An 11,580-nucleotide genomic window follows, 5' to 3' on the forward strand; every position below is an offset into this window, starting at 1 on the left:
CACTTTTTGAATTTCTTTTTACAGAATTCATTAGAGTCCATTTTGAGCAACATAGAGGTTTCCTCTTTCTCTAAACAATTTGCCTCTAGTGATTTTGCCTTGGCCAGTTCAATTGGCAGGATGGGGGGAATTCTTCAAGGAGGTTTTGCCGTGGCTGGTATCGAGGAAACATTAATAAGCTGCTCTTTATCCCTGCCCTATTTCTCAAGCCCTATGAAATATCCATTTCAAATGACTTTCTAATGCCTTGTTATATTTGCCAAGTGATTTATAGGATGGAAAACTATAGTTTGCATGTGTAAGTCCAGAGATGTTTCAGGGCCGGGACAACAGAGAGGAGGGGATTGGCTGCGGCAGCCTAGAGACTGAAGAAATTGAAGCGATCAATCTTCAACTGTCTAAACACAGCACCAAGTGGAGATTCGAGACAATTATCCGAATAATTGGGGGGGAGGGAGGCACTTTCACCTGCATTATCTAGATAAAGGAGTAGCCCAGGAAAATGTCCGTGGCCCTGAAGGCCTTGCCTGGGTTTTCTCCACAATCATGCGAATGCTGGCGATTTTTCTGTCCATTCTCCGAGCGGAGTCGGGGATGCGGCAGGAAGGAGAGTTTGCTGGAAAAGCTTAAAAGGGGTTCCCGCCGCGCCACAGTGGGGAAGGGGGCGTGCGCCGCTGGATGCCCCCGCTGGTCTGATAAAGCCCCGGGGCCCATCTAAGGTCAATAAACCAGGCGGCGTCAAGCTCTGGCGGAGGGTCGGAAAGGACAGGGGCGGGAAGGGAAGAGAGCAGTATTAAGGCTGTCGGCGACATGAAAAGGAACCGAGGACGGATGAGTTCCAAATCCGGGCGCCGGCCTCGGGCGCGCGGGCCTGAGCTCTGGGCGGCGGAGCCGGGCGCGCAGCCCGGGAGAGGGAGCCGGAGCGAGCAGGCTGGGTGGGGTCCCCGCGGGCAGCCCGGCGGGAGTAACGGCAACCTTAAAAGTGTCCCGGGGAGAGCTCAATGGGCCAGGTCCTGGGCGAACAGTCCTAACCCTGCCGAGAGTTTGGAGAAGAGAACGAAAGTCACATTTTTTTAAAGCACGGAGGAAGGGGAATGGAGACAAGCTTCAGGGACCCCTCAAAGAGGCAGAGAATTGTCCCAAAATAAGAAAAGTTAGGAAGAGGAAAACAGTAGTAATAATCAGTGACCAATTTTAATCCCTTTGTAAGGGGCTTAGAAGTTTACAAATTCATGTTACATCGAGGTGTCGCTTCTCCTACTCCTCGCGAAACCAGAAGAAAGAAACATTGAGAGAGGTTACTCTGCCCGAAGTTACATCGCCGGGGCTCCCGCACAGGGGCTCAAACCGGTTGCTAAACAACTCCTCATCAGAGAGCTTCCCTGGAGAGAGCCCCAGTGAGATGGATGCAGCGCGCGCGGAAACTGGGCGGTGGAAGCCTGAAACAACGCTGCTCTCCCATAGGGTGCTTTGGGCCTTTGAACGTCTGAATCTCCGGTCCCTGCGGCTGAGCTGTCAGTGCCAAGCCCGCGTGGCCAGGTGGGGACTAGGTGGTGGTGATGGAGAGGGCTCCTTCAGCAACCGGAGGCTCGGAGGACCCCCGCCAACCGGCGCGACAACGAACCGTAGAACCAGAGGATCCTTGCAAATAAACAATCAGACCTCTTGAGGTCTTTGCCACGTCCCGCCCTCGGCCCACGAGGCCACGGAGCTCCCTCTCATCATTTCTATTGCTGGCAAGGCCAAGGCTGGATTAGTTTGATGACATTTTAACCAATATGGCGCTATGTGGGCCAGGTCACCTCGGACCGGTGTTGCGCCCTCGGTCTTCAGGGTCGCGTCTCCGGCCTCAGGATTCCGGCGGGGCTGAGCGACCACAGCGCAGGGCTGGTGGGCGAGAAAGCCCAGGCCGCAGGCAGTAGAGTCCGAACTGAGGCCTGGGCCTGGCGCTACTCAGAACACTTCCAGGGTCGCCCTCTACGCTGAGGACCCCTTTGGGGAGTTCAGAACCTGCGGGATGCTGGATGCACCGACGCCAGAGGTGCCAAGGAGAAGACAGGCAGAGCTTCCGCCCGCCGTCTGCGATCCCCTCACCACGGGCCCGGAGAGGACTCTGGAACTGCTCGCGCCAGCGCCGCTGCCCCATGGTCAGGGCAGCGAGGCGCGTAGCGAAGCACGGTCCCCCTTGGCGTCTTTCCATTCGCGACCGCCTACGTGAGGTCCCTAAATAGGCCAAGAATCACAGTAGGAGTTTCATCAAAGCGGTTATTCTTACATATACGCACACACCACCGCCGCCCCCCCCCCCACCTCCCAGTTAGGCTGTCCTGCACCTCAATATCCCCGTACAGAGAGACACCTAGGGTTACAGCCAAACCCCGACTCCAGTCCATAAGGCGCTGGATCAATCCTTTCTTGGATCGGGTTTCGAGGGTTATTGAGGGGCATAGATGGCAACCCGGGGTGGCGGGCTTAGCAGTCACGGAGACTGGATTCGGGGAGTTTCCCTCAGCCCCGTTGGAAGAGTCTTAGTATTTCAGGCATGGTCCCCTGCCGGCGTGGAGGCTGGAGGCAGAGATTTCGCGCAGCTTCTGGAATTGGGACTTGCGGAGCAGCAACAGGATTCGGAGGCCTGGGCCCGCTGAGGTTCTGGGGAAGGACGCTGTCTTTAATCACTTCTCAGCCCGCGCCCCAAACTCGACAATTCCACAGTACGCCTCCTCCTGGTCTTAGAAAAACCCCCTGGCGGACCCTTTCAACACCCTATGTCGCTAAACCCGGGGGCAGTAGCTGCTGTCCCCGCGCAAATGCCCGCACCAGGGGGCCACTGTCCAGGCGCCGGGTGCGGCCGTCACCAGGGTCGTCACCAGGGTCGGCGCTGGGCGCGAGCTGGAATGGCTGCTACTTTTTCTTTAGCTACTGAGACGTGTTGTTACTCCCTCATCCACTCTCCGTTCTCAGGGATTTCTTTATTCGTTTAGTATTGTCCTAACTTGTTTTCTGCTTTCCCTTGTTAATCTTTCTTTCTCTCTCCGTTTCTCGTTCCCCTCTTTCTAATTCAGCTCCAGAGTTTCCTTTTCTTGCTTAATCAAAATCCTTTCCCCTTACTCTGTCCTTTATCTGTGTAACTCGCTCTTCTTTTCTACCTGTGAGCCTTTCTATTTCGCCGCGGTTCTTGGCCGGCTGCAGACCCTGCTGATTTTAGTGACCGGGATGGTCCCAGACACACACCCCACCTTTAAATTCCCTCTGCTTCTAGCTTAGTCTTTTTCCATCCCAACCCAAGACCCGTACCCCTCATAATAGATTCGTTTTTATTAACTCGGATGTACTGCTTGCTCGCAGAAGTTACTCGATAAAATGTCTTATTCAATGAATCAGAAGCCTTCTTGTTGGCGAATTATTTTAATTTCTGAATATCAAACCACATAGTAGCTGTTTTGCTTGCCCTTAAGACATTTCTTAAATTTCCACCTCTAAATAAATAGTGCACTACAAAACCACTTTCCAACAGCTAGGTGGATGTCTGACAAGATTGATTCACTCAAAATCGTGGTGCAGGGTTTTTGTTTTTGATGTTGGGGAAACGTGTGACACTGAGCCAGGTGACTTGGCCTGCTACACCGTTTATTAGGACTTTTCACTAACTCCAAAGATTTAACAGGAAATTGATATGGTATAAATAGATAACTTTTTGTTGTTCACCAGCTAAGATTTTATTTGCTTTCTGTTATATCACAGTAGTTCTATCGTAATAATGATAGAACAATTAGTCTCTCCTTGTAGATAAACAATGATGTTGAGGGTTTTTCATTTGTTTTATGTGGAATTTGTTGTTAGAGCATACGTGAAAATTTTATTTTCCATAACATGCTGATAGTAGATCCTTTTTGCTTTCAGAAAATGACTGGAGACCAAAATAAAATAGCTCATAAGAAAAAAAAAGTTTATTTCTTTAAGAAACTTAGAGAAAACTTCAAAGAAAATTTTCTTTAAGAAACAAGATCTTTAACAGGTAAAAACTTGACCATGGGGAATTTATAGCGGAGGTCAGAAAGTCAGTTTTGCTTCCTCCTCAATGATTCAAGAACAACAAAAAATTAGGAAAGATGCGACCCTACCAGTCAGTAGCCCCTGTTGGTGCAAAAGCATCTCTCGAGTTAAGGGGGTGGGGTCGGCAAAGTGTTCTAGCTTCTCGAAGGCTAGAATTCAGCGGATGGTCGCTAGCGATCTCATGGGATACCTGCTGCGTTAAATGCTGCGGGAGTGCGGGCAGGATTTAGCGTTTAGGGCAAGTTCGGCGAGGAGGCGCTAGGTGGAAACAGCCCTGGGGCCTCAGCGTCTCTCTGCTCTCTCTGCCCTTAGCCTCCCAGGCTTCGCGCGGGGCTGTCTTAGAAAGCTCTCAGCCTGGTGGCCGCTCGGGTTTGCTCCAGCCGCGATAACGGAGGGGCTCGCTATCTAATCTGGACAGCAGCATGAACAATCCATTAGACCTCGGCATTTATCCGGGGCGGGGGAGGAGGGAGGGACGCGGCCTGGCCTGCCCCACCCGGCCCTGGGAGGCGCGGAGCTGCCCTATTGGCGGCGGGGGGATTAATGAAACAGTTTTCTGTGGACTCAAAGCTCACCACTGGGTAGTATGCTGACTGATGCTGGTAAATTACCATTCTACCCATTCTGAGGGTAAGGACGAATTAGAATCCCTTTGGGCTTGGCGGGGGGGGGGGGGGGGGGTCACGTTTTCTTTTAAGACGTTTAATATATTTTACATTGTCTCATTCAAACCACACCAATCAAAGGGCGCTGCAAGGTTCCAATTTTCAGCAGTATCCATTGGGACTCGGGACTTAAATCCATGCACCCATTCTTTCATTCATTCAGCAAACATTTACAAAGCTTTACGCCGCGCCAGGCATTGTGCCTTGTACTGACAGGTTAAATTATTTGCCCAAGATGAGGACAACGCTGGCTGGCGACTAGGGCGGGACCCTCAATCAACCGTTCCAGTCCCCTGAGTCCACTTCTTTTCCGTAAGACGTACAAATAGAGACGTTGGGAGTTGGAAGGGCTCTAGAGGTTATCTGGTCCAGCCTTCCATTCAATGCAGGAATCCCCTTTCCAGAAGGCCCGCAATGAGGCCCCAGGCTCCACCCTCCTCTTGCTCGGAACGCCCTCCCGCGTGGGTTTCCCGCTGGAAAGCAGCTCCGTGGACTGGAAGGTCTTTCCCTGGGGGAAGAAGTCTCTGGCCTGCGCACCCGTGAGCTTAGCGTGCTAACCCCCTCACGCCACTGCAACCCCCAGGTGCACCACCAACCCAGCTGTGACTCCTCCTCTTCAACCTTCCCCTGGGGATGGAGATGCCCAGCTTTGGGACACTAACCCCATGAAACTTGAAGGCACTGTGGGCCTTAGTCAAGCTGGCCTTCCTCTCTTGCCGCTTGCCTCAGGGATATTTGCTGCCAGGTCAAAGAAAGCGCTATAAGCGGCACCAAACGCTCTCCAGAGCCTGGATTCGAGTCCCAAGGCAAATGCCTACAGACTGGGTGACCTCCAGCAAGTTATTTCACTTCTATTTCTGGCATATTCCAGGAATAAGATGAATGTGCCTCTCAATAGTTGAGGATGTCACCCTTTGCAAAGATAAAATTTCCCCTCAGAAACAATCTGAAATTATTCTCATTTGCCAGTTAAAAGCTGAAAAGCTACAAAAGGCAACTTGTGGACAACAAGCTCATCGCGGAGAACGTTCTGGAAACTTTTGATCTGATGAAGAACCGAGTGTACGTTGTCCCTAGGTCAGTGTAAGAGTTTACACTCTAGTGTTAGAATAATGTAGTTTGAATCCCATCTCTACTACTTACTGGCTGTTTTATCTCAGGCAAATTACTTAACCTGTCTGTGCTTCGTTTCTTATGTTTTGAAATCCTCACAAACCTTAGAGGGCAGACAGGACCTCTCCCGGTCCCTGAGATAATCTCCTTAGTGTGGTTCCTTTGGCAGGGCATCAATGTCCCCCTTGGTTTTGTTTGGCTTTGTTTCTTAATCTGTGGCTTCAAAATGCTTCAGAAATTAAATGTGTCTAATAATAAGTGGAAATTTACCTGACAAACTGATAAATGTATTTTCAAATCATCTTACCCAAAATTGAGTGCTTCTGATGGTAGTGGGAATACTGGATGCCAGCTTTCTGGAAGGCAATTTGGCAATATGTATCCAAAAGCCTACCAGTGTTTATCTTCTTTGACCCGCTTTTTCCTGTAACGAAATTTACCCTAAGGAAATAATCAGAGATTTACAAGATGCTTTACTTACCAAAATTTATGTGGACTTGACAAGGACACATCAAATATTTATTTATTGTAGTGAAAAATAGGAAATAAACTCTGAACAGTAAGAGTTTACTTACATAAGCTATGCAAAATCCACAACATAGCCATCGAAACATTTTCTATAAATATTTAATGATATGGAAATGTCTTATAACATATTTTAAACATGTTAAATAGATTTATTTAAACTATACAATATATGTTATTTAAATATATTAAAGTAGATTGCAAAACACTCCATGCAGTGTGAAACTGGGGGAGAGAGAGAGAGGAGAGAACACTGATGTTCTCAAGGGTGCTCTCTGGGTGGTATGGTTAAGGATAGATTTTGTCTTCCTTGTTATAGCTTTCTGTATCTTCCTAATGAACTACAATGAGTTCTTGTTTCTCTGAAAGTAGAAAAAGAAATATCTTGAGAAGGGTGGGGAGGATTGATCAGATCCAGGATAGGTTTCACTTCCTAAGGGTTCATGACTATTGTACTTATGACAAATGCTTATCTGTTTTAGAGAATTCAGCTTTCAAGTCCCCAAAACTCAATGGACTCAAACTCAAAGAACAGTCCTGAACTCTTGATTCCTGGCTGGAGACATTTATAATCGGTGGGAGTGATTTTTCCACAACCAGGCTACCCCTCCCCCATTAGAAACTGTTTTCATAGCCACCCAGATTGTCCCAGAATTTCGCTTGTAACCTTGAGTGTTTCTGAAATTGAAAACAATAGTCTAAATTCTTGTAACTTTTTCTCTTCTCAAAACTCCCTTTGCTGGCAGAAGGATGTGGTGGAATGTAAGGCCAGGTGCTAGCCCAGCTGCAGATAGAAGCTGATTATTCCCAGCCTAGGAGAAGAGGAGGGCACTTGGGCAGGGGAGGGAAGACAGATTTTCAGTGGCGGCCAAAAAGCTGGAGAGGGTGTTCAGAAGGGAGGACCTCTGTGAAAGCAAGAAAGTTAACCACTAAGAATGCACCTGAAGACCTAATGGACTACAACACAAATACTAATGAATGTCACTGCCACTTTTGAAACTGAAATTGTTGTAATTTGTAAAGAAATAATAAGTAGCAGTTTATAAAGATGAAGGCTGCCTTTATAAGAGTGTGGCGTGGGGTTGGAGGGAGAGTGGTAACAAAAAGAAACAGAAAAAAAATCCCACTGTAAGCTCCAGGAACTTCAAAAGATCTCATAGTGAGATTCTTAATTTAATGTAACACATTCTGGTCAATGAAAGATAAAAGTAATATTGAGCTAAAGGCCAGTTCATCGTTGTTAACTAGCAAATAAAAAACTGTAGTCTGAATTTTCCTCAAGAAAAAGGAGGAAGATTGGCAACAGATGTTAGCTCAGTGCCAATCTTCCTCACCAAAAAAAAAAAGTAAGGGTTTGTACATCAAAAAAACCCCTGTAGTCTGAGTGCAGTAAGGATATGGACTTAAAATAGCATTCCTATCCTCTTTGTCTAAGCTCTATACTTCTTTTCTTCTTACTTTGAGGTCAGCCTTCGGTTTTTTGTTGTTTAGTTGGTCGATTGGTTGTTGCTAAAGGTGTATGAATAGAATTTGGGCAGAACTGCAGAACTTCAGTTTTTTCTAGACTGGAGTCAGTTCATCTCCACCCTTCTCCATCTGCAAGGCAAACAGGGCACCATATTTATCTTCACACCACATTTGCCAGCCCCCTGCAATGTATAGGCATGGTGGTAGGTACTGTCTTGAAGAATGATTATCACAAGGGCACGTTCCAGACGCCGACTGGGTTTTTTGCTGACTAGATTCTCTACAGCAAAGATTCTCAGCAAAAACTAGTTTCTCTGCATATGTCTCTGAAGGGAATAACCCAAAGCCTCGGGTAGACCCTATGTACCCTTGACATGGCCAGGATGCAGCCCAAAGCAAGAGATCTGAGAAGTGAGGAGAACCAGGGCTGGGAAGGGTGCATAGTTCCAATGCCTTCGAAAAACGCTTTATTTTCTACTAGGTAGGAGTTCCTAGGTCTGTGGGCAAGCAAGGTGCTGACTGGTTTTCTTATCACCATGCCATTTAGCATTCCCAGAAATGTCTCATCAGGGACAGGTTTTTCTTGACCACCTTAGACCCCATAGAAGTATCCAAAGTGCTCAGTCTTTATATAGTTTTTAAATAATTTCCACATGCAATCAAAATAGAAGGAGAGAAATCAATCCTTTCCTTGGCCCTGCTACAAACTGGTTAAGCAAACAGTACCTCAATTGATCCCCTCATCTGTAAATTGGGGACAATGAATAACATTTATCAAAGTGTTTTCACATATATATCACATTGATCCTCACATCTCATTGCCCTCTGGGGTAATCAGTGTGGGTATTATTAGAGTATTATGCCCATTTTATAGATGAGGAAACTGGGACTCAGAGATGCTGTATTGCCAAAGATTACACCACTAGTAAGTAACAGAATAAAACTCAAAATGCCCTGCTCTGACTACCAGGTGTTGACTCCCTCACCCTCAGGGCTATGCTGAGGACTCAGGAGACAGCCCATATGAACTGATTTGTAATCGCTCTAAAAGGTCTTATTAAGATCCCTTAATTTACTCATCTGAAAATCATGGAATCAAGGAATGACAGAGCTGTAAGTCTCTTAAAGCTGATCTAGGCCCCCCCCTTTCATTTTGCAGGTGAGGCCCAGGGAGGTTAAGTGATTTGCCAAAGGTCACCCCATGAGTTAGTGGAAAATGACCAATGTCATTTTAAAAAATTAGTTAAAACAACTGCCTACCAAGCCCATTTTTATGGCTTATTTTAAGCAGGTTAATAAGTATACCAGGCACAGCTTTAAACCCAACTGAGCAAATGCTGACACTAGTTTACAGATTCGGCAGATAAGTAGCAATAAGGAATTATTCATCTCTCATTTATCATTCAGCCGCTGCAAGGTGCAAGTTACAAAGTGAAGCAAATAGCAGTTTAAGAGCCCCCCCACATGTGAGATCAAAATGGTACAAATGGAGTGGTTTATGAAGCCACACATTCACAATGCAGCTGTGCCTGAGCTCTCCTGAAACGTGAGCAAGTAAATAAGTGTGGGGAAATTATCTGCATTTCACAAATAGGCACATCTCTTGTTCATATTTATGCAATGATTAATTCATTCTTTTGAGTATAAAATGAGCACCTACTGTGTGCAGGGCGCCATGAGGGATACAGAGAATTATTAAATACTATTCCATCCATCCAGGACCTTTTAAACTTAATGAAGTGACAAAATAAAGCACACACTCACACACACGCACAAACACACACTCTTGAACCTGGCAGAGTCAGCGGGTGTAAAGGGCATGTGTGTGTGGGAACAGGAGGAAAGGAGAGACTGCGTGGCTGCTGGGGTAGCCACAACAAGGAGCACACTGAGGAGGTGGCCTTGCCACAAACTTGTCCCCAACAACATTTCTTTATCATGAGAACAGGGTTGGGAAACGTCACAGGCAGAAAAAAAAAAAACGACACAGTGAATTGATGGCCCCAATTAAGAACCGAATCTTAAAATCCTGTTTCCTCCATTTAACTCGATGTTAAATACAAACAAACTGGTGGAGAGATGGAAGGCGACTGATAGGGTGCCAACAGTGGTGACGATATTTGTCCCATATGCTGAAAATAAATAAAATTAACAGATGACTTGCTTATTTGGGAGATGAGCTCTAATGAATTCTCACGTGTTATTCAGAAGGGCTGCTTTCTTTTATTACTATTATTTTTAATTCCAGTTTGGAAAAGGTGAACCTGAGGCCCAAAGTTCAGTGTCAGTCACAGAGCAGTCACCAATCCATAAGTGACTTTGCTCTCAGCTGCCCAGACAAAAGAAGCCGTGAGGCTCCTCCTGGAGCCCTACGTTCATAAAATTGAAGCATTTTCCAGTGAAAAGAGAACTTGAAAGATGTTTACTCAAAATCCTTTCCTGTGTAGATGGGGAAATGAAGGCTCAGAGAGTTTGTGTGACAGGGCGTGATCACTTAGTTTATGTGAAATTATGAGTGAATGTGTGTACTACCGATAACTACACAGGATGGCAGGCATAAACTGGGACCTCGGATCACCCTATGAAACAAGGAGAGTCAGAACAAGACCAAGTCCGGAACCCTGCCCACTATGCCGCTCCCCGACTTCGCTGCCTTATTTCCTTTACTTGGAAGGCTGGGATGTTTACGAGTCCACAGGATAGCTGGAAGTCATTCAGTCTACAAGTGTATTGTGTATCGAATGCCTTTAGTTTGGTCTATCCTCACACTAAGAGGGGCATGGAATGACTATAGTTTTGAACATCTATGGTTCCTTAAGACCCTTCACCACATCCTCCTGCCCCCACCTGCCCCCAATCCAGGGCTGAGCCAGGGTCACTGTTTGCACCTTCCTGCAAAGGGTAGGGGGGGAGCAGTGCTAACCAGGTTCCCAGACTACCCCAGGGCTCCAGGCTGCCTTATCGCTAATCTTCTTACCCTAGTGATTGCATCAGGGTAAGGAAAGCTTGGCCTTGGGATTCAGATTTATAGAGGGGAGAGATCAGTTCCTACACCAGCATGTTGAAATGGAAGAGCAAGGTAAGACCAGGCTCCCAGCTTACCTACTCCTGGCGCTGCCGTTAAATAGCTATGTGACTCTGGATAAGTCTGTAGCCCTTCCTGGGTCCTAACTGCCTCCTCTACTAAATGAGTGGATTGGATCAGAATCCTTGAGGTCTCTTGCAACTCCTGTGCTCCACGTCCGTGTTAGCATCAGAGAAATGCTGTCCCGTGACCGATAAGTGGGCTGAAGGTATCTGGGGCCATGGTCATCCCACCAATGGGTGCACTGGGGCTAAGGTGCTGGTGAGGCGTCACGTGGCATCTTCCGCACGTGAGCTTCTCTGTGTTTGCCTACCACAGAAGGGACCATGGCACGTGTCTCAGCCACCTCTCTATACTACATCTTCAGGCATAAAAGACAGAAACTTACACTGTGTAAGGACAAGTTGGAAATTCGAGTTTTCTGAATTCAGTTCTACAAACTTTTAAAAACATCTATTACACGTTAGAAACTATGGAAAATACAGAGATATCATACATGGGATTTCTGCCCTCAAGAAGACTGAAATTTGGGAGAGGGGTATGTAGACAGGTAGACATGTGGAGAGATTAAACTGAAATACAATATGTTAAAGGCTGTGGAAACAGAGGGGGAAAGGGATTGATTCTGGGAATGGAAGTTTAAAAAAATTTTTAAGGAGGATATGTGAGAAG

This window comes from Equus caballus, chromosome 2, assembly GCF_041296265.1.
Source record: "Equus caballus isolate H_3958 breed thoroughbred chromosome 2, TB-T2T, whole genome shotgun sequence".
NCBI lineage: Eukaryota > Metazoa > Chordata > Mammalia > Perissodactyla > Equidae > Equus > Equus caballus.